This window comes from Cibotium barometz, chromosome 22, assembly GCF_041138505.1.
Source record: "Cibotium barometz isolate CiBa-2024 chromosome 22, ASM4113850v1, whole genome shotgun sequence".
NCBI lineage: Eukaryota > Viridiplantae > Streptophyta > Polypodiopsida > Cyatheales > Cibotiaceae > Cibotium > Cibotium barometz.
The window spans coordinates 25,537,414-25,559,915 of record NC_141067.1 but is presented as its reverse complement, the minus strand read 5'-3'; the positions used below and the strand labels follow the sequence as shown (position 1 = coordinate 25,559,915).

General features: G+C 41.2%; 1 long non-coding RNA gene across 1 annotated transcript in view; it reads right to left on the bottom strand.

Moving 5' to 3' along the window:
• The window catches only part of LOC147626443 (uncharacterized), a 36,447-nt gene extending 28,006 nt beyond the window's left edge, over positions 1-8,441 (bottom strand). Inside the window, exons 1-2 of the long non-coding RNA XR_015268658.1 lie at positions 8,265-8,441; positions 8,021-8,081 (exon numbers count right to left, since the gene is read on the bottom strand). This is a non-coding gene — a long non-coding RNA (uncharacterized LOC147626443). The remainder of the gene's footprint in view (positions 1-8,020; positions 8,082-8,264) is intronic.
• Between the last annotated feature and the right edge of the window lie 14,061 nt (positions 8,442-22,502).

The following is a 22,502-nucleotide window of genomic DNA, read 5'->3' as shown; positions in this document are numbered from 1 at the left end:
TTCAGTTTTCCGGTAAGGTTATTACTTTAGCACATCAGTTAGGGTTATCTGAGCAGGCCAAGATGGAGCAATTCATTCGTGGATTGGACTCCAACATTCGGTTCACAGTTCGTAACTTTGAACCAAGTACATATGACCGGGCTCTGACTCTCGCTCAGAATGAAGAAATGAAGATGAACGGAGGCAAGCCCAAGCAGTCATCTCAATCCAGTACCAAACCCCAACAGGGGAAGGGTAATTCGTCTTCTAAAGACACTAAGAGAGACAACAGTCCGAGCTCTAGTTCAGGGGATAAGGAATCCAAGCCTAAGAAGACCCCTGAGGAAAAGGCTCAAGCAGGCATCACTGGAGGCTATCTTCCTCCAGAGGAGCAAAGACAGTATCAGTCAGAAAATAGATGTTTTTTCTATCATACCATTGGGCATGGTAAGAAGGATTATCCAAAAACACAAGCGGAGCAAGCCTCCAAAGAGCCTTCTGCCACAGTTGCCGTAGTATCCCCCGCTCCTCCAGACCTGCCTGCTACCACCAATGCGGTTCAGATCTTACCTTCTATGAATTCCATGCCATCCGCGGTACTTGATGCTAAGCAGGAGGGTGAGGCAACAACCACACAGAAAAGCCTGATCCGAGCTTATGGCTCTGCCAAGGGCCGACAGTTCATAATCCTTTTTGACATGGGCAGTTCTGAGGACGCCATCTCTCCCCAGTTAGCTACCAACATGAGCTGTACCTTAGTGCCCTATCATTTGGAGGTAGACGGGTTTACACCTGGTCTCCGCACCCACATCTCTCAGAAGGCACAACAGTTTTCTTTTCAAGTTCAAAAGGCCTCATTCCAGCGAGATTTCATTGTCTCTCCTCTTTTGGGATGTGACATGATCTTAGGAATCCAGTGGTTTCGTCAGTATGAACCTATTCCCAATTGGGGGCAGGACTTCTTTATTATCTCTAAAGGTTTTCCTGAGCCTGTCATGATTCGGGGGGATAGGAGCATTCTTGGCGTTCCTATGATTTCTCATCTCCAGGCCCTACGAGCTATGTGCAAGGGAGTAGTAGAAGGAGCATTGATTTATGCTCAGACAGCTTCTATCTCATCGATAACCGCTGTCTCATCTTCTAAAGTCCTTCAGTTGGCAGATCTCCTTTCTCATTCAGACATTTTTAAGGATGATCTCCTACCCAGTATCCCACAGTTATTAGCAGAACCTCCTAGCAAGTTTCCCTCTTGTCTTTCCAAGACTTTCAAGGGCAAGCTAGAACAGTAGTCAGTTCTCAAACATTTGAAACATGTTCCTTATGGACACATTTTCACAGTCACCACAGACCACCAAGCACTTAAGTGGCTCCCGACGATGCCAAGTGCCCAGTGGAGTGCTCAGCACACTAGACAGGGTCAGCTCTTCCACCAGGTTGGAGGAATGATCAAGTACATCCCTGGTCAGCATAACCCAGTAGCAGATGTTCTTAGTAGAAAGACCAGCATCCCGACCAGTCAGGAGTCTACCATTCTCAACATCTCTGGAAAAGACTTAGAAGATCAGTATGTCGATTCCGCAGAGTTTGGTACTCAACCCAGTTTGGCCCTCCATTTTGCGCCTGGCCATCATTCAGTTCAGAGACAGGCATGTAAGTTTAGACGAGATATCCACTTCAAGGAAGGGGATTGGGTCTCTCAGTGCATCATGAAACAAAGATTGAAACAAGTGGGCAAACATCGTCCCAAGCTTTCATTCCGTAGTTTTGGCCCTTTTCCAATAGTTAAGAAGTTAAGTGATGTCTCCATGAAATTAAAGTTGCCTGCCAGTTGGACAATGCATAATGTTTTCCATGTTTCTTGGCTAAAACCATATGTTGGTCCAGAAGTGTTTGATGTTTCAGATGAACAGCAGCCAGACGTGGTAGACGAGGCAAAAGTTATTGAGCCTGAGCAGATCCTTCTTCATCGATGGAAGCATGGTTCCGGTCGACGTATTTGTCAGTTCTATACGAAATTCCGAGATCGAGGCACCCACGAAGCCGTATGGCTCGACGAGGAGTTCTTCCAGGAGTACCCCCAGTTATTGGCGGACTACTTGGAAGCCATGAACCTGCCGCCAAGCTAATCAAGAGGGAATGTCACATGCACTCTGCACTCAGTGCATGGTGACAAGATGGCTCATCATCAGAAGTGCAACAATTGTACAGTTTTAGAACCCAATAGGATGATAATTGTCGTACGCCGTGACCCCATTGTACATCCTCAGTCCACGATAAGTCAGGCACGAGCTACGTAGGTCATTCCTCAGCCTTAGCGGGTCAGTCAGTCAGTCAAGTCCCTTAACCCACTTGGAGAGAATCATTCATGCATGTAGAGTCAGTAGAAGCCTTAGGGTTTGCATCAGAAAGCACTCTGCATCCTGCATAATATGCATTCATATGCCTGTGCATCATTTAGAACATCCCCGAAGCCTTAGGGAATTTACTGGGATTTATCTGGTATTTTTTCCATATTTAATAGTATTTATTTAGCATTATTTGCATTATTGGGCATTTATAAATATAAACTTTATTAAATGACCAACCTCCAGTTAGTATAAATAGGCTTGCATAGAGCTTAGTTTTTCATTCAGTCTTCATTGTGCTAAGAACTCTTCTCCTCAGCCCTAGGAGTATCCTTGCCTTCAGCCCTAGACTAATCCAGCCCTTGGAGCTCATAAGCTTGCTTCTCCAGCCCTTGAGAACCCCTTGCTTCAGTCAGCCCTAGGCGCCTGCTATCAGCATCCAATCAGCCTGCATTCAGCATCACTTCAGGCCTTGATTCAGCATATAGATCAGCCCCAGTTCAACGCCAGGTTTCAGCCAGTGTTTTCTGCATCTGTCCAGCATCAGATCACCTGCGTTTCTGTCCAGCAGCATCAGATCCTCTGCGTTTCTGTCCAGCAGCCTCAGAACACCTGCGTTTTCAGTTCAGGAGCTTCCCTACAGGTCTGCGTTTCTGTCCACAGCAGTTTCCAGCCCTGAATCAACAGTCTACAACAGTTTCCAGCCTTCTGTGCATCATCCATACATGCAGCAGTCATCTGGTGAAGGTAACACAACATTCATAAGTGTTTTCAGCATTCTAACATAGTGTAGAACAGTCCACCTTCTTCTTCTCTCAGCCTCAGGTGTGCAGCCCTTCCTCATGCCCTTGGGAAGAGTGCATAGGCTCGAGATCAAGTCATCGAGGTGTTTCTACAGCAGTGTACAGATCAGCCACTCTCTGGTCCTCTGAGATCTTGCGTTTGGCTTATCTACAGTCCACAGTCATTCTCTCTAAAGAAATAAAGCAAATACTATCTCGTTATCGGGATAGGGGGCCCTTCAGTGGGTAATTCGGGACCCAATCTGGTGTACAGTTCTCATCTCTCTCTCTCTCATCTCTTTAAAAGTTTAAAGTATTAAAGTGGATTGCTAAACTCACGAAACTCAGGATACAGAAGACGGTGTGAGCATTTGTGTGACAGGATCTTCCAATACAAAGACTTCCGCTGCATATCACAGATCCATTTGGTGGAGATTCAGAGAGAGATCCGATCACGAGGTGCATATTGACAACTGCAGAGCCCGTGGACAAAGGAGTGAAAGAGGAGAGTTCACCAGAGGTTGAAACTGAGAAGAAGGGAGCTTTTAGAGGATGCCACAGAGCTTCCAGGACTGGAAGTGGCTCAGAGGGTAGTTTCCCAAAGAATGGAGTGTAGATGGGACCGAGGAGTCAACCTCCCTTCCCAGCTCATGAAAAGCACGACAACTTCCCTCCATTCATGGTAGCATTCAAAATTCCTACCAAGCTAATCACCACCATTTCATACGATTATAGTTTCCCATCAACAGTTGTCTCACCAAGACCATCTGTAGCTCCTGAGCTCTACAAGCACACAATCTATTGCACACAACCAAAATCCTTCTCTTTTTTTTTCCCTTTTTTTTTCGTAATGGTTCTCTCTCTCTCTCTCTCTCTCTCTCTCTCTCTCTCTCTCTCTCTCTTAGCTGCAACACCGAACTAACCACTGACTCAGTCCAAGCACCTAACTCTCCAGTATAAAGGATCTGTGTGTGCTATCACACTTTGGGGTTAGTGCTTGATTGCCTACCATACTGACGCTTGGTCAATTAAAGTTCTGAGCATGGTTTCCCTCAACCATGGTGTAGTGCCACCTCCCCAATTCTTAACACCAATAGGTAAGCAAACAGAATGCAGAAGCAGGCCCATCACACAAACTCATGTCCCTTCTCTTCAATGTCCAATAAGCATCATCTCCTCTCTCCCTAGGGCCTATATAGCAATCATGCAAAAGCCGACTTTAAAGTCCTTGATATCCGGCTCCTACTTGTTTAGCACACAATGCTCTGTCTCCTACTTGTTTATAGAGTACCAAGCACCGTTTCTCTCCTAGTTTTTTTTTTTTTTTGAACTGGCCTTTGGCCCAAGATCCTCCCATAGTTACCAAATTTCACCGATTGTAGACAGCCACCCGTAGGCGCTTATTTATCCACCCGTAGGCAATGCCGCCGAGGAAGCACCAAGGGGTTTTCAACCCAGGACCTCTTGGTCCTAGGCAAACACCTTCACCACTTGAGCTATCACCTCATTGGCATTTCTCTCCTAGTATTGCTATTGGCTGGGGTGAATTCTGCTCTGTCTAGCATGGAATTTTGGACCTTAATAGGTAGCTTGGAAGCAGAGCACAAAAGTCTCATAATTAGATTCTATAATAAGGTTATGAGAAATGAGTTTGAAGAATTAGGATGTTTTCTACTTCAAGAGCATAGAGAGGACTGGAAACTTTAGCTTCTAATTGTTTTGACGACTCTTCGGCAATTGAATGGGAATCGAATGTACAATTGGAAGAAACTATTAGTAACAAGTACATGGAACTCTGAGCCATAACGATTGAGACTAGTGAGGTAGCTCTTCCTAATAATTGGATGCAGTCTCCCTTGGGGGAGGGGAGAGAGCCCTTACCTATGAATTTTGGCTTTTTGAAAGCATCCCTTTTGTAATTTTGGACTAAACTTACAAAATTCTTCATTCTCAAAAATAAAAATTCTTCATTCTTAGAAACCCTTTTAATGATGCCATCACTTACCAAAATCACGCCAATAAGAATGAATGCAAAAAGAATATTTTTGATCGTACTATGTATATTGCAATACAGCAATATACATATTGCAATATATATTGAAATAGATCAATGAATGCATGAGTGGATCAATGGTTCACATGTCTCATACATGCATTAGTGGATCAATGGTTCAAAGTAGGGCATTAAGAGAGAGAGGACACACAAAGCAAAGCCAAGATGATGAAAGGCTAAAGATGGGGATAACTAAAGACTAGAATGGGAATGAATGAAACAACTTCTAACATACCTACAAGTCACTGGACTCTAGGTTCTAGCCAGAGATGGGAGATTTGCAGTAGTGTTGCTGTGTGGCATATCTAGAGAGCTTGATGCAGCAAAGCAATTTAAGGCACCCTCACCCCGCCAGGAGAGTCCATCCAGAGCATCTAGCTTGATATCATTAGTCAATCGGGTCATCTTTTCTCATCTCTTGTGTATTTGCAACTTTCAATGCTTAGAGTTAATCAGCCTTTGAATTAGCATAGTCAAGCATGCTTCTGCAATGGATGTTACATGCTAGGTTTGCCTAGGGAGTTGTGTAGGATTTGCATTTTTCCATCTTGCAGGTCGCTAAGGGCTTTGTGCAGCAAGTTGCATATATATATACCCATAGTTGCAAGCATTCTTTGCATTCGTGCATTCGCATTCGAGAATGCCGAGTTTGCAAAAGAATGCATCGAGGGTGGATGCATTCGCATTCGTGGCGGGTAAAAAAATTATTTTTTTGGGCATAAATAGAATGTTCAAAGTCAATGCTTGAAAACACAATGAAAAACTTGAAAGCTTGAAACTTAAAAGATGTTAGAATTTAGAACTTAAGACTCAAGACTCAAGAGTGTTGGAAATGTACTCAATACTCATATTATCACATAAAGAGTGAAGTACATAAGTCAGAGTACTAGACTGTAGTCCCAAGGCAAAGAGCCCAACACACTAAAAGTGAAGTGTGCTCACACGGGGAAAAAACCCTTGTCCAGCCAAGGTAAAAAGTGCCCGTGTGTGAGAGGTCATGTACATGGTGAATCGTGATCATTCATCATCTTCCTCTTCAGAGGAAGAAGATGAAGTAGCATCCTCATCTGTCTCAACAATATCAGCTTCAGCCTGCTCAGTACCAACTGCATGCATGTCCTCTTCTTCCTCATCCTCCATAGACTCACGAGCCTCTTGTGAAGAAACAAGTCTCTCATCATCAAAGTTTTAAAAAAATGTAAGTGTTAAAAAAATTGCAGGCAAAGTTTGCAAAGGGATGCAAACTGCAAAGGTTTGCAAACGTTTGCAAAGCCTTGCATTCGCGAATGTTTGCAACTATGTATATACCTAGATGAATCCAAGAACATGCCCAAATTCACCTTTTAGGAACGTGCTTGTTATATACTCATGGTAGTCAACCCACAAGACTATATAACTATCAACTTCATTATGCAAGTATGGACTAGATACTACGACATCCCCACTAACATCATCAATGCCCAATAGTGGGTGTAGATCACTATATCAAGATATGCTCTCACACACGCACTCCACACACACACACACACACACACACACATAAGAGCATATATTGATACAAAGCCCTTCGTACTGAGTTTTTGTCAAACCTCCGGAGATGCAGGGTAGACTCAGCGCCATAATGAAGCCTAGCACTAAGGGAAGTAGCAAATAGAAAGAATTAGTACAGCAAATAAGTAGTTGATAGGGCAAATGCACCGCTAAAGATAGAAAGAATAAGCACAATATCAACTGGCCGCAACTCGGACGAAAACTTCACCATGTGGAATCTGCATGTCCGCTAATACGGCTGAATTATATACCTAGATGAATCCAGGAACATGTCCAAATTCACCTTTTAGGAACGTGCTTGTTATATACTCATGGTAGTCAACCCACAAGACTATATAACTATCAACTCCATTATGCGTAAGTTTTGCATAGGTGCTTGGGTTTAGATCCAGCTGGCGACAGGTTGGTGAGTCTATTTTTTCTCTTCTTGGGGGAGCAAGATCTACAATTTTCTTCATGATGCTGTTTGGCATGGAAATCAACCAAGAATTCCGAACTATAAGGATTGAAACTGGTGAGATAGCTATTCCTGCTTTGAACAACCCAAATTGGTGGCCCATTTTAGTTTCCTAATATTACATATATATCAGGGGATAGGAACCGCCCCTTCTTGGACTAAACTTACAAAATTCTTCATTCTCAAAAATAAAAACCCCTTTCTAAAATTAGAAACCCTTTTAATGATGTCATCACATACCAAAAATAACAAGAAGCAAATCATGCCAATAAGAATGAATGCAAAAAGAATGTTTCCGATCGGACTATGAATATGTAGAAGGCGAAAACATTAATTTCATCGAGTAGATCAAGGTTGCATAATCTATTAATATGGCAACATATATTGAAATAGATCGATGAATGCATTAGTGGATCAATGGTTCACATGTCTTGAGATACACACTTGAAAGTAGGGCATTAAGAGAGAAGAATCGTGCAGACATCTAGCATCAATGACACACAAAGCAAAGCCAAGATGATGAAAGGCTAAAGAAGGGGATAACTAACCCTATGAGTGCTTGAATTGAGCCAAGATGCTAGCAAAACTGCATAGGAAAATTTTGAGGCATGTATGTATGAAGTGGAAAGAATGAAAGAGACATAGGTCATGATGCATGAGAGGCTTGGGGATACATGGTGATACATAAAAGAGTAATGGCATCAATAAGGAAGTCTGAGTAAGAATAGGCAAATGCTGGCAATGCAATGACACTTATGGTTTGCAGGACAAATCATTATGCTCTCAGTTCAGTTAATGGTGGTGTTGCACATAAACACCGGGACGGGAATGAATGAGACAACTGCTGACATACCTCTTTCTAAAAAACGGCAAAGATAACCTGGCGAGACGAGCTCTTCATCATCGTCTCGACCCTGCACGCAGAAAGAGTTTCACCTCGGGTCAGAACACAATAGGAAACGTTAGGCCAAACCCTAACCCTAGTAAAGACCTGTCGAATCGTGGGATCAATTAAGGTCCTACACAGCCGATGATTATGTGAACCTCATATTCTGAAACTATAGCCTTTCGATGGAAGAAGAACAGAAAACGCTCACCGCAGCAGCAGCACTCTTCACCTCTACAGAAACGTGGCTCTAGAACTGCTGCTTCCGATTATGTCGAGTTAGTTATAAGCGATTGTTGACGACTCGGGACTCACCAGATCACAAACGCATTTCGTAGCATTCACACTTGCAAAAACTGATTTCACACTCAAAAAAGTGAACCTCGTGTAATGGTGTGAACCTTTGCAAGCACGCAAATTGATATGTAAGATAGAATATGAGCTTTTTCTTTTTTTGACAAATGCATCTTTGAAGCATTGTCATTTTCGAAGAGCATAATCGAGAGCTAGCTAAAGGTACTGAAGCATCGTCACTTTGGAAGAGCATATAATTGGGAGAGCCAGGCTACCCTACATCGATGACCCTTGGGCTTGAGACCCAAAAAAAAGAAACAACAACCATGACACGAATTTTCCAAATCAAGTGCCATGTAATGCAAACACCCTTAGGTATTTCATTATTGAAAATGTATTTTTTTCCCAAATCACGATAAGAAATTTCTTCAAACGACATGTGTATTAGTTCTCGTATGATGAATTAAGCCCGTGGCTCCCTATGTTGCCTAATGTAAAGAAGGTTTCGAACTTTCATCAATTCCAACCGCAAGGTGGACTTGACTATAGGTGGAAAGGTATATTTTATTAACTTGTATGTTTGCCTACTCCATGTGAACAAAATAATTGCCACCTACAATTGTAATAGTAGTTCTCTAAAACATCTTGAGTGAAGATTCTTTTTGTCCATAGGTAGTTGCGAATCCATCTTAAGGCCTTAGGGGGCAATCCAAACATGAAATTTTGACTATGTAAGGATGCAACAAATAAGAGAAGAAAGATCAAACACATCATTTAGATGATAAAATCATAAGCCATGATAAAATTTCAACCATTCAAGGATTAACTTTAGTTTATAACATAGTCACTTTTTTGGTGTTGTTGAGATAGGTGCGATATGGTATTTTCATTTGTTATGCAAAGTTAAATGTTTTTTCAAAGAGAGAGAGAGAGAGGGGAGAAGGGGGGAGGGGGGGGAGGCAGGGAGAGAAGCCCCCCCACCCCCCCCAAAAAAACCAAGGACAAAGAGACATGTCCCAAGGAGAAAGCCTATGAGAAAAACATAAACAATACGACAAAACAATCCATGGAAATGGTTGCAACAATGATGGACTAGAAAAAAACTGTTGATTCATAGCCACAGTCACCCTAATCAATAAGAAATGATGACAAAGAAAGGAGCAAGCTAGCCACATGACCTTAGAGGGCCAAGGAGTCGACAAAAAAGTTTGGAGCATTATAAATCCTTCTAGCTTCCACCAAGATGAAGACTAAGGTGATGTATGAGCTTCTAGCCCATTTTTGTTATGCATGTGGGCATACCAGCTAAGAGTGTAGGAATGTTAGATTTCTCACTTTTTCACACTTGCAATGTGTGAAAAGTATATCAATGTGGAAGGCTGGTGTAGCATCTCTTCTTCTAGAGAAGTGAGGGCATCCTCTAAGGTATCCTTTAAGAGGTAGGTAAGGTATGCTTTAAATATGAGGATATAATTTGAACAAGAACTATCTATCAATCCCTTTCATAGTGTCCTCTAAGGTATCCTTTAAATATGATGATATAATTTGAACAAGAACTATCTATCAATCCCTTTCATTGTGTCCTTTAAGGTATCCTTTAAATATGATGATATAATTTTGAACAAGAACTATCTATCAATCCCTTTCACCAAAATCTAGTATAATGCTATAAGAAATTAATGCGTGTATTGGGTTGTTTGTTCTTGGAAAGCGTAATAATTAACTAAGGATGCTTTAAAAAACAAGCTCATCAATTTTAGCCTAGAGAATTTACGTATTCACTTAAGTTTGTGGTGCCAAGTTGCCATAGTGTTAGATGATGAAGAAGTGTAAATGTTAAAGCTTGATGGCAATGAATGATCTCACACATCCAAATATCTCCTCCTCCTCTAAGAAAGTCTAGAATGCTTCTAAAATGAAGGTTGGAGACAAGACACACGACAATATCTAGTCAACTATAACAATGTAGTCTATAATCCAAGGGGGATAATCTTACTCTATCATACAATATCTGAGCAACTCCAGGCTGATTTTACAAGAAATACTTATTCTTTTAATTCCTCACATCTTGCTTATTCGGATGATGGTGGATATGAGAACCTATTTAAAGATGCTTAATTGTTTTTGAAAGTATCGAGCCACCTTACACAAGTCCATCAAGGCATATTACTTTATTATTAATGACAAAAGTGTTTCTTTGTTCGAGTTTAGGGACGACTCTGGTCACCCATGACCTAGGATCAAAAAACAAAAAAAAAAGTGTAAGCAACAATAGAAACACAATTAGAGACTCAAGTAGTTAACACAACTTATGAGGAGATTCATGATACTCTAGATGTCTTAAAAGTTCATCCCCAATAACAACAAGAGAAATCACTACAACAACCTCTTCACTCACAAACAACCTCTTCACTTACAAATAATCAACTTTAGATATCTTAAAAGGTCATCCCCAATAACAACAAGAGCAATCATTACAACAACCCCTTCACTCACAAATAATCAACTTTAGATATCTTAAAAGTTCATCCCTTGAAATAACATAAGCAATAACTATTATAATAATAACCTCTTCACTCACAACAACAACCAACTTCACTCACAACAGCAACCTCTTCACTCACAACAGCAACCTCTTCACCCACCACAACAACTAACTTCTAATACATTTAATCTACCCAACTTGGTGCACAAGAATAGGAAGAATATAGGACTATAAGGACCATAACCTTTGAACTCATGAAGATTGCTTATGCATATGTTAGAAAAATGAATGAAACATACATGCCTCAAGAAGCATTTGAAAAGTAAGTATCAGGCTCTATAGATATGGATTTACTCCTCCTATAAAAAAGAAATGTTGGATGCTATAGATGTCATGCCAATAAGACACAAGATAATTACCAAAGAAGCAATGCAAAAGGATCTTGAGAAGGTAGTGGTGGCTGTCGATAATAAAAAACAAGCAAAGTCATATATGAAGAAAATCTCAGAGAACAACATATATATAGCATATCAAGAGAGTTAGAAAATTAGTTTACTATAGTAGATGAAGACTTAATAAGAGGCTGACGAGTAAAGAAAGAGATACATAAAGCTAAAGAAGACGTGGCCTTGAGAAGGAAGAGGACATGAAGGAAACAGAAGGTATGCTCACAATGAAGATGCTGACAAGATGAGAACCCATTTGAATATGTTGAATAATTTTTTAAAGCATCAAGCCACCATCACGAGTTGTTGTCAAAGGAGTGAGTGTTTGATGCTATAATTGCAAAGTAGAAATATATTATTTTTTATGAACACAGTTATAGAGAAAAAAACATACAACTTGATTTGGACTTTCTTTTGATGCTTCAATTTTGAGTGTTGCTCCAAAGATGACAAATTACATAGCTTGTTAGTGTTGATTTGTGTGACAATCATGATAAGCTCTTTTCATATTGTATAACATGAAACAAAAAAATACCATTTAAAAAAAACTACATTTTTAGATCCATCGTCTATTACTCAATCATGATAGTTATGCATGCTCTATAGCTTTCTCCATAGTATGATGCATTTCTTTATTCAAAAGAGCATGGAATGTAGAGGCACAAAATAAAAATAAATGCTTATATCAATTGTATGATAGAAGAACAAAATAGAAATAAATGCTTATGATTCTCTAATCAACATTTAGATTAAATGTGGGCAATCTAAGCATGCTCTTGCTCTTGGCCAGATATATGCAAGAATATTCTATACATCCAAAAGCATTAGGGGAAATTTGGACTTAAATTGAACCCTTTAAGGATTTGTACACAGTCTCTCTCTATAAAAATGGGCTCATAGTGATTGGCAAATCAACTCAGAAGTTAGAGGAGTTTAGACGTTTGGAATCTACTCTTTGAGACCTTTCCAATAATATATAGCATGATGGGCAATTTTTCATATTCAAAAAGTCCCAAATTACGTGCCACATCACCAAATTTGGGAACTTTTTGAATATGCGAAATTGCCCATCATGCTATATATCATTGAAAAGGCCTCAAAGAGTATATTCCAAATGTCCAAACTCCGCTCACTTCTGAGTTGATTTGCCAAAATTTCACCATGAGCCTATTTTTGTAGAGAGAGAATGTGTGCAAATCCTTAAAGGACCCAATTGGGGTCCAAATTTCCCCTAATGAGCACCCTCACACCTTTTTGCCAATGAGAGAGTTGAGAGCTATTAAAAAATTCAACTTAGTGTTGAAATTTGAGCATTGTGATGAGCTATGTGGATCAAACACTAGAATCAACATCATTAACAAAGTGATTAGCAAATAATTAAGATGTAATTAGTGAGTAATTAGCAAATAGATTAATGTAGGCAAGGATACTCAAAAACCAGCAAATTCTCATTAGGGCAATGCCTCAATTTATAGAGTTTACATCAAGCATCAAATCCCACTGATTTCTCCATGATTCACTCCACCTCTTTTCTCTGATTCTCTCCACCTCTTCACTTTTCCCAAAATATCTCCCAGAATATCTCCACACTTCCTAAATCTTCTCATGTTACCCTTTATTCTCTCCTAGTAGATTCTTCTCACCTTTTCACAGGTTCTTTCACATTTACTCATTCTCTTTTACAGCCTCTAACCAAGGGCTTGTTCTCGCACACACCCTATTCACTTGTATTTTCAACACCTCCCCTCAAGTGAATACTCTCTAGTACACCTAGACCCTATACCAAGTTTGCCTCCCCTTACTTGATAGCCCGCGACTAGTGCCTACACCTCCCCTCAAGTTATCTCAGCACACCTGGACCCTATATCAAGTTTCTCTCTTACTTGATAGCCTGCGACCAGTGCCTCGAGTCCCTAAACTCATAGTCCTTGACACACTCTCTCTCTATGTGTCCAAGGCTTACTATAGTTGCCCGCGACCTTGACTAAAGTGCTCACACATACATCTCTCTACCACGTGGCCTACATCATCGGTGGCTCAGAGGTGGTTTTACTTTGTTGGGGCAGGTTACATTGGGTTGTGGGGTCTCTCTCTCTCTCTCTCAGAGATTTTCACATGGCTCCTCACTCTTTGGAGCCTCACCTCTTCTCTTGTCTTCAGTCTTCTTGTCGTGGCAGCTTCTCCCCACGCGTCCGTCTCTTCTTTCAGTCTTCTTGGGGCAGCTTCTCTTCTCATGTCCATGTCTTCCTTTAGATCTTCTTGGTGTGGATCTTCTTCTTGGAAGGAGATGTTCTTCTTCTTTCATGGCTGGGGCCATGAGCTTGTCCGTCAGGTCTTCTTGCTCCATGTGAGCAACATGTTTCAATGTTTTGCTGACAGTTCCTTTGGGCTTTTGATGTTCATCTTGTGTCATTATGCAATGCAAACCCAAATTTATGCGGGAGGTCTTACCTCTTGCCTTATTCTGGACAAGGGCAATGTCTGATCCCATATTTACACTGATGCAATGTGCCTAATACATAATGCGTATAGCATTCATTCTCATGCACATTCCCAAATGCAACTCTGGCTGTGAATAATCTTGATTTTGATTGAGATTTACAGGCATTAACCAAGGGTTGAATGCAAAATGATGATTATCACAATTTTATCAACATAATTTTACCAGAAATTACATTAAATCAAGGGTAACCAATTTTTGTACGGGATGGTTGGAGTATCAAACCAACTCCGAATTGCAATCTGAAGTTATAGGGATCTGTATCAGATACCTAATGGTTAATTTGAACCCTCAATTGTACCAAAATATAGTGATTAGCATTGATTAATCACTGATTAGCAAATTAATCCACTATTTTGTGTGCAGAAAACAGAGTATGCGGGGAGTCCAGATCTGGTGCCTTAGACTTCAAATGAGCTCAAATGCTTTCAAAGGCATCAATAGCAATGAGTCTAGTAGAGGATTAAGCCAATAAACACAAGATTTGACCAAATATTGAAAGCTTAATCTCTGTTTTACCAAAGTCACCTGTAGATTTGATGAAGAGCTTGGATCTCACTATAGACTTGATGAAATTGAATTCTGTCTTCACCAACTTGTAGAGCATGCTTGAAAACACCTTGGGCTCGGAGGAATTAGAGACCTTTGATCTGTGCAAGTAGTAATGTCAATTTCACTCAGAAAAAAAAGCGCCAGCAAAACCGTCGATTTCTCCTTCGTTGCTTGGTGGTTTGCTACGCCGTTTTGATGGGCTTGAAGGCAAGTGAGTTGGCTACAATATGCTAGAAGGGTTTAAGCTAAATGTGAGTGTGCAAGGTGAATGAGATCCTCCACTGGCTGGGGGTGAAGTGAAAAATAACTAAAATTTTGATTAATTCCTAATTATCTACTAATCTTGATTAATTAAATAATGGACTCATAAACCTAATGGATTCTAGGCATGGCTCTGATACCATGTTGAAATTTGAGCATTGTGATGAGCTATGGTGGATCAAACACTAGAATCAACATCATTAACAAAGTGATTAGCATAATTAAGACGTAATTAGTGGGTAATTAGCAAATAGATTAATGTAGGCATGGATACTCAAAAACCAGCAAATTCTCATTAGGGCAATGCCTCAATTTATAGAGTTTACATCAAGCATCAAATCCCACTGATTTCTCCATGATTCACTCCACCTCTTTTCCCTGATTCTCTCCACCTCTTCACTTTTCCCAGAATATCTCCACACTTCCTAAATCTTCTCATGCTACCCTTTATTCTCTCCCAGTAGATTCTTCTCACCTTTTCACAGGTTCTTTCACATTTACTCATTCTCTTTTACAGCCTCTAACCAAGGGCTTGTTCCCGCACACACCCTATTCAGTTGTATTTTCAACACTTAGAAAATCATTATTTCATACCACTATAGAAAAGAATAAGTGAGCACCCTTTCACCAATGAAAGGGTGTTGGTAGCTTTAAGCCTGAATATCAATATAGCCATAAAAGCAATTCTCACATTAATAAAAAGGCACGTGATCTAACACAACTCCATGATCTCCACCAAGCATAGTTCCAAGCACCATTACATGTGAGATAATGTCTTGTAGTAAGAGGCATTGGGACCCTTTAATTGCGAGCAGAAGGGTCCCTTGATCTCTTTAGAAATGATGAACTGAATGGCCTTCTTATGCTCTTACCTCCTCTTCCACTACATCCTCTCTACAAATTCTAACTTAAAGTACGTCGCTTACATAGGCCTTGTCATGATGAAATTGATTAGAGCTAATGGAATAAAAAAATGGATGTTTATTTGTAAATACATAATTCTACTATTCTCTTAGTTGATTCTCTTAGTTGCAAGAAACACAAACCAATGAAGAAAATCTCCATCTTGTTGTTGAAAACACCAAGTGTCTTCCAACACCTTGCTTCATCTATAAGTTGGTGGCCTCTAGGGACCTTTTCACCAATGAGCAGGTCTTGAGAGAAAACATAAATCAATTTGGCATTCATATACCCAAACATAAATGTGTAGGGTTAGGTGGGTCTATCACATATTACCAAAGAGGATAAAATTATTTGATAACACCTCCCCTTTTAATGTGAAAAGTGGATATATATAGTTTCAAATTATTATGTATGACCAACATTATTTACCTTTGCTCCATGGTTGCACAATCATTTGTTAAATTTGTGACCATAGCCCAAGCATACCTTTTTAGAAAGTCTCTATGTAGGGAAGTCATAGTTTTGCATTCTTTCATGCCTAAGTAAGAACACCTTTTTTTAATAAGGGTGAAAATTGAAATAATGTTTTGATAAAAGATCAATTCGAATACTTTACCAAGCTTGAAAGCTCAAGGGTTTTATCTGGAAAAATGGTGGCAACAACTAAAGTTAGGTACTATTAGATGGAGTGGTAACATGAAGATGTTTTATGGGGCCTCTAAATTGATGGTGTCATTGAAAAGGCCATGGCCACCAAGGGATACGTGTATTGTATTGTGTGCGCTACAATATATATAAAGTGATGTGTGGTGGTAGTGGCCTAGTGCACTTAGTGTTATGTTGTAGAAAAGAGAGGGTTAATGTTGAAATTGAGAGGTTAAAAAATTGAGACAATGACCTTGAAGAGCTAGGGTACTCACATTCTCCGTTGCCTAAGGACGGATGGCTTTGGCCGGGGTTGCTTGCTTAATCTTTTAGTTGTAGCTTTGGTTTGTTGTAGTGTCTCATCTACCACCTAGATGGATTTAATATTGGTTAAATCTCTCTATAGTGGTAGCATCTCCTTTGAGTGCATGTATGTAATGGAGTAGAAACTCTAATAATTAGCATAGGTTTATGGTCATAGGGCTCAAGTATAAAAGGGGTTCATAGACTCGCATTTGTATCTTTTGATCATATAACTTTTGAACATATATTGGAGCCTTGAGCTACCATACATTGGCCTATGGAAGGTTATTTATATCCTTTGGTGAAAGGTAAATCACTTAGGCATTATGTGTGATTCTTGCTAATTGCATGCTAGCGGAAGCTACATGAGCTTGGAGAACAGTTACGAATCGAACGTTCCAGATGTGAGAAACTCAAAGATAGCAACTTTAATAGTTAGCTTAGGTTTATGGTTATATAGCTTAGGTTTATGGTCATAGGGCTTAAGTATAAAAGGGACTCATGGACCCTCATTTGTATCTTTTGGTCATATGACTTTTAAACATACATTGGAGCCTTAAGCTACCATATATTGGCCTATGGAAGGTTATTTCCATCCTTTGGTGAAAGGCTAAACCACTTAGGCATTATGTGTTTTTCTTGCTAATTTCCTGCTAATCCACATGATGATTCATCCCAAATCTTAGCTTACGGTGGTTGTTCATTTCAATTGGTATCAGAGCCTTGCTTTTGATCCACTCTCTTGAATTTTCTTGAAAATCTTTTGAGTGTTCTTGATTTTCTTATTTTTTTAAATCAAGAAGATGGTTATGGTGACTTGGAGTGGGTAAATTTCCTTTTCCTTGTTTAACTCCTAATCTTTTGGGTCCATGGGTTTACTATGGACCAAATTTTGGGGGAGCCGCACCAAAATTTGAAAACTCGAGCAAAATTGGGGAAGATTTCACTAATTAAGATTAGCTGCTAATCAAAAATATTTTTCCTTCCCTCTTCTTCTTTACTTGATTTCTGTGAGCCATGGTGAGCAAATTATGGGCTGGGAGCTTGCCAACACTTAGGGATTAGTACGAGGAGGACATTAGCTTCAATATATGCTTGATTTTTATGGTGATTTTATGCATTTTTTCTACTTCCAAACTGTTGATTTTTGTGCATTTTCATGGCATTTTAAGCTTAATATCTAAGCTACAAGCTTGGAAATGCTTAGTTTGAAGTATGGGGTATGAGCCTTTCAACACCCTAATTTTGGTGATTTTTTGTGTGTTTTCTAGCCAATGTTGCGCACATTTCATCCTCATGGTTTGGAGCTTAATGTCTAAAATACAAGCTTAGAAATGCCTTGTATCTTGTTTAATATGATGTATGGGTTAAATAGTAAGCCTTTTAACACTCTATTCATGGCATTTTTTGCTCGTTGAGGATGCCAGCCAACTGTCGTGTTTTTGTTGCTTTCCATGGGGTTTTGGAGGTTCCAAAGTCCTGTATTCACTTCTCCAATTCTTGGTAAGCCTTCATACCTTCATATGATGGTGATTTCAAGCCTATGCATACAAAGATCTTATTTGCCAACTGTGGAGTGGAAAAAAGAACACGGGAACAGGCCTCTATAGCTTCCCACTCCCCCAATCCTTGGACTCACTAGCACAAAACGGGGGCACCATAGTCAAAGTAAACACCCAGCAAACACATACACTTCCACCGTGTGCATGACGAGGTAATCAAAGGCTGGCACAAAGTGCACTGTGAGAGTGTAAACCCGTGGACTACACCACCAAACACGTCAATCACGCCTTCTCCTGCAAATCAACACACACAAGATACCAACACACAACCATAGCCAGATACATCACCAGTATCTTTCATCTTTGAATTCCCAGTCAACGCTTCCATACAACTTCTTCCGACACACAAAAGCTTTTGCTTCACACCATCTTACATACACGACACCTTCCAAAAAACACATACACGATCTTACATACACGACACCTTCCAAAAAACACATCTCTGCTCGCTACTACGAGCTGTACCCCAACATTACAACTGATCCCTTTCTCACCTCCTCTCAAAACATCATCACCTCAGCCCTCCAGCTGCCCTTAGTCACCAGTCACCCGCAAGCAACCAACAAGACACACACATCCCTCGTCTCAGACACCAAGGGGCAATAACCCAATGAAACAACCCATCTCTCTCTCTGTCCACCAGCAGCAGCAGCAGGTCCTTGATGCCGCATCACACTTGGCATCCACCACCCGCTCTCAGAGCAGCGCCCTGCAGCACTTCTCCCTCTCTCCTTAGCCACCAGCCACCGCCAGCGTCAAAGCAAACCTAAACAACACCTCTGAAAAACTCTCTGCATACCAGAGGCGGCAACCTCCACACAGTACTCTCTCTGACGTCGTCACCAGCAGCAGCCGACCTTCACTTCACATTCGACGCCTTCTCTCTCCAGTGCTTACAGTCGACGTCTTCTTCTCTGACGTCGCTGTGCTCTCCCTTGGCTTCATTGCAGTCGACACCAGCCTCCTTCTCTACTTCTGTGCCTGCAGTCGCCACCCACACGTTCTCAATCAGCTACACCTCAACTGAAGGTAACCATCGCCTGCGCTGCCAGCCACCGCCGGCGACTAAGCAAACCAAGGCCCCCCCTTGTTCTGTCTCATCGCCAACGCCGCTATCCACGAGGATCAAAAAGAAACTGCTGTAACTCACCATCCCATTTCCCAACATCTGTGAAAAACAATGGCTGCATCACTACATACCAAACGTCAACCATATGTTCCAAAAAATCATTTTCATCCATTATTTGATAAGCATTCACAGACTCTAACCATGCAGCATCACCCTCAAGCATTCGCTTTTCAAATAAACCATGAGAGAACACTTCACCCATAACAAACCTCCTTGTCTTCAAAACTTGTGGCATTGCAACATTTAGCATCCAATTCATCAATACCAGTGAAGGCCTAGTTCCAACATTTTGACCTTTATACACACAAAAATCCAGATCCTTTCCAACACCAGTGTCCATAAGCACTTCCAACTCTTGTAAAATAGGCATCTCTTCACAACCATACAACTCCACTGGTTCAGAATCCTTGTCATCCATGGACTTTGTCTTTAACATTTCAGCAATATGTAAAGAAGCCTTAGTTACATTCTCAACCATATTTGCATCCATGTCTATCTCTGGCTCCTGTTCATCAAGGCTAGCAACTGCCCACATATCATCCTCAAGCACAATACTCACATCACAACGCTCTTCATTAGCCCAATCTACATGCATATCTTCTTGAGTGTTGCCAACCCCCCTAGTATCATCGTCCAAAGACTCCCCAGCACATAATGCATCAAATGGAAAAACATCCACATCATTCATCGCAGGTACCGTACCACCATCAAGCTGTCCAAGAAAATCCATCACAATAGGATCTTTCTCCATGCTCTCCACATCCGCATTGCAAACCGTCTTCACTTCATCACAAGTCTCTACCCCATCCTCCTCCCTTGTAGAATCTGGCAAAGAATCATCCTCAAAGCATTCTGTATCCAACTCCTCTTCCTTCTTATCATCAACCAATCCCAAGGCATCATCCTCTTTGCTTCCATGTGCATGCATATCATCCAGATCCGAATGCAAATGATCTTCAATAGAGCATTCCAAATCACTGTCATGCACAGCCATGACGTCCCAATCCAAAGAAGAATCCACTGGCAACTCTTCATTTGCAAAAGTCTCAAACCTTGACCTAGATTCCTCATCCTGCTTTTCAACATGCACATCCTTAGTTTTAATCATAACATCAATAGGGAAAGCCTTAGCTACATCCACATCAATAGGGAAAGCCTTAGCTACATCCACATCATGCATTAAACACATATCTTCACTTTGCTCCTTCACCTGCTTTTCATCCACCTTCACATGCTTTAAAGACTTTGGAAAAAAATCAGAAGCCATATAGAACATCCCCTTTTGCACCTGCATAGGCCTTTGAGGCTCCTGTCTAATCAAACTTTGCATAGGACTCTTATCCACTTCAACCAAATTTACATGCATATCCCTTGCAGACACAACACCTTCATAAGGATAAATATCCATCTCCATCTGCTTCAAAATCTTGCCTTCCTTTTCCCTAGCAACCCTAACTGCATCATCAAATGACTTGGGATTCTTCAACTCAACCCTGACCTTCAAATGGGGTAGCAAACCATCAATAAACAAGCTCTTTTTCAAAAACATAGGAGGAACTTCCTGCTTCAATATCATACACCACTTACCCTATAAACATGTAAATACCTTCACAAAATCATCCAGTGATTGCCCATGGACCTGCTTCAAGATGCTCAACTCCTGCCAAAGCACACTAGGCTCCTCTGCTTGTTGAAAATGCTCCAAAAGGCCTTCTTTCAACCTGTCTAAGGTCAAAATACCATGTAGCTCATATGCCGCATCCTGTGCTTCAAAATCTTTACGCCAGCTTTTTGGGCATCTTCCTTCAAGAAAATCTTTACTAGCCTCAAAACCTGCTCTTCATTTGTAACATGATTGCTAATGCATGCCAACTCCATTTGCTCCAAGAAGCCAAACACATCTTCACCCTTCCTGCCCATGAAATTCTGGATAAGACCACATCATGAAAATCTGCAACAATCCCTGCCAAAAGAAGCAGTACGAGTCTCTTTCCTACTCCTTTCCTATGGGACATACACCCTTCTAGGCGAAGAAAAATACTGAGCTCTCCTCAATGGGGGCACCAAAAAGATGTGGAGTGGAAACAAGAACACGGGAACACGCCTCTATAGCTTCCCACTCCCCCAATCCTTGGACTCACTAGCACAAAACGGGGGCACCATAGTCAAAGTAAACACCCAGCAAACACATACACTTCCACCGTGTGCATGAGGAGGTAATCGAAGGCTGGCACAAAGTGCACTGTGAGAGTGTAAACCCGTGGACTACACCACCAAACACGTCAATCACGCCTTCTCCTGCAAATCAACACACACAGGATACCAACACACAACCATAGCCAAATACATCACCAGTATCTTTCATCTTTGAATTGCCAGTCAACGCTTCCATACAACTTCTTCTGACACACAGAAGCTTTCTCACCTCCTCTCAAAACATCATCACCTCAGCCCTCCAGCTGCCCTCAGTCACCAGCCGCAAGCAACCAACAAGACACACACATCCCTCATCTCAGACACCAAGGGGCAACAACCCAACGAAACAACCCATCTCTCTCTTCGTCTCACCACCAGCAGCAGCAGGTCCTTGATGCCGCATCACACTTGGCATTCACCACCCACTCAGAGCAGCGCCCTGCAGCACTTCTCCCTCTCTCCTTAGCCACCAGCCACCGCTAGCGTCAAAGCAAACCCACACAACACCTCTGAAAAACTCTCTGCATACCAGAGGCGGCAACCTCCACACAGTACTCTCTCTGACGTTGTCACCAGCAACTGACCACTTCACATTCGACGCCTTCTCTCTCCGCTGCTTACAGTCGACGTCTTCTTCTCTAACGTCACTGTGCTCTCCCTTGGCTTCATTGCAGTCGACACCAGCCTCCTTCTCTACTTCTCTACCTGCAGTCGCCGCCCACACGTTCTCAATCAGCTGCACCTCAACTGAAGGTAACCATCTCCTGCACTGTCAGCCACCACCGCCGGCGACTAAGCAAACCAAGGCCCACCCTTGTTCTGTCATTGCCAGTGCCTTTTTTTCTTTTTTTGTTAGAACCTTCAAGAATTCTTTTGTGGAATTGGGCAAGTCCCAGATCGGCACTCTGCATTTGGAAATCACGTGCCCACCATGCTTCCGCTGCGTTTTCTTTGGTTTTATTTTTCCATTTTCGCCACCCTTAAAAAATACTCCAACCCATGCACACCCTTGGCTTAATATTGGTGATGAACATCTCCGATTGCATACGTGCCCTTTACAAAGATTTGATCTATTCCTGCTCTTCCACATATGCTCATGAGATCGCAACCCTTGATCATAACTCCGGTGGTGTTCCACAATGTGTTCCAAACATCATACCATTGATGCTTGCA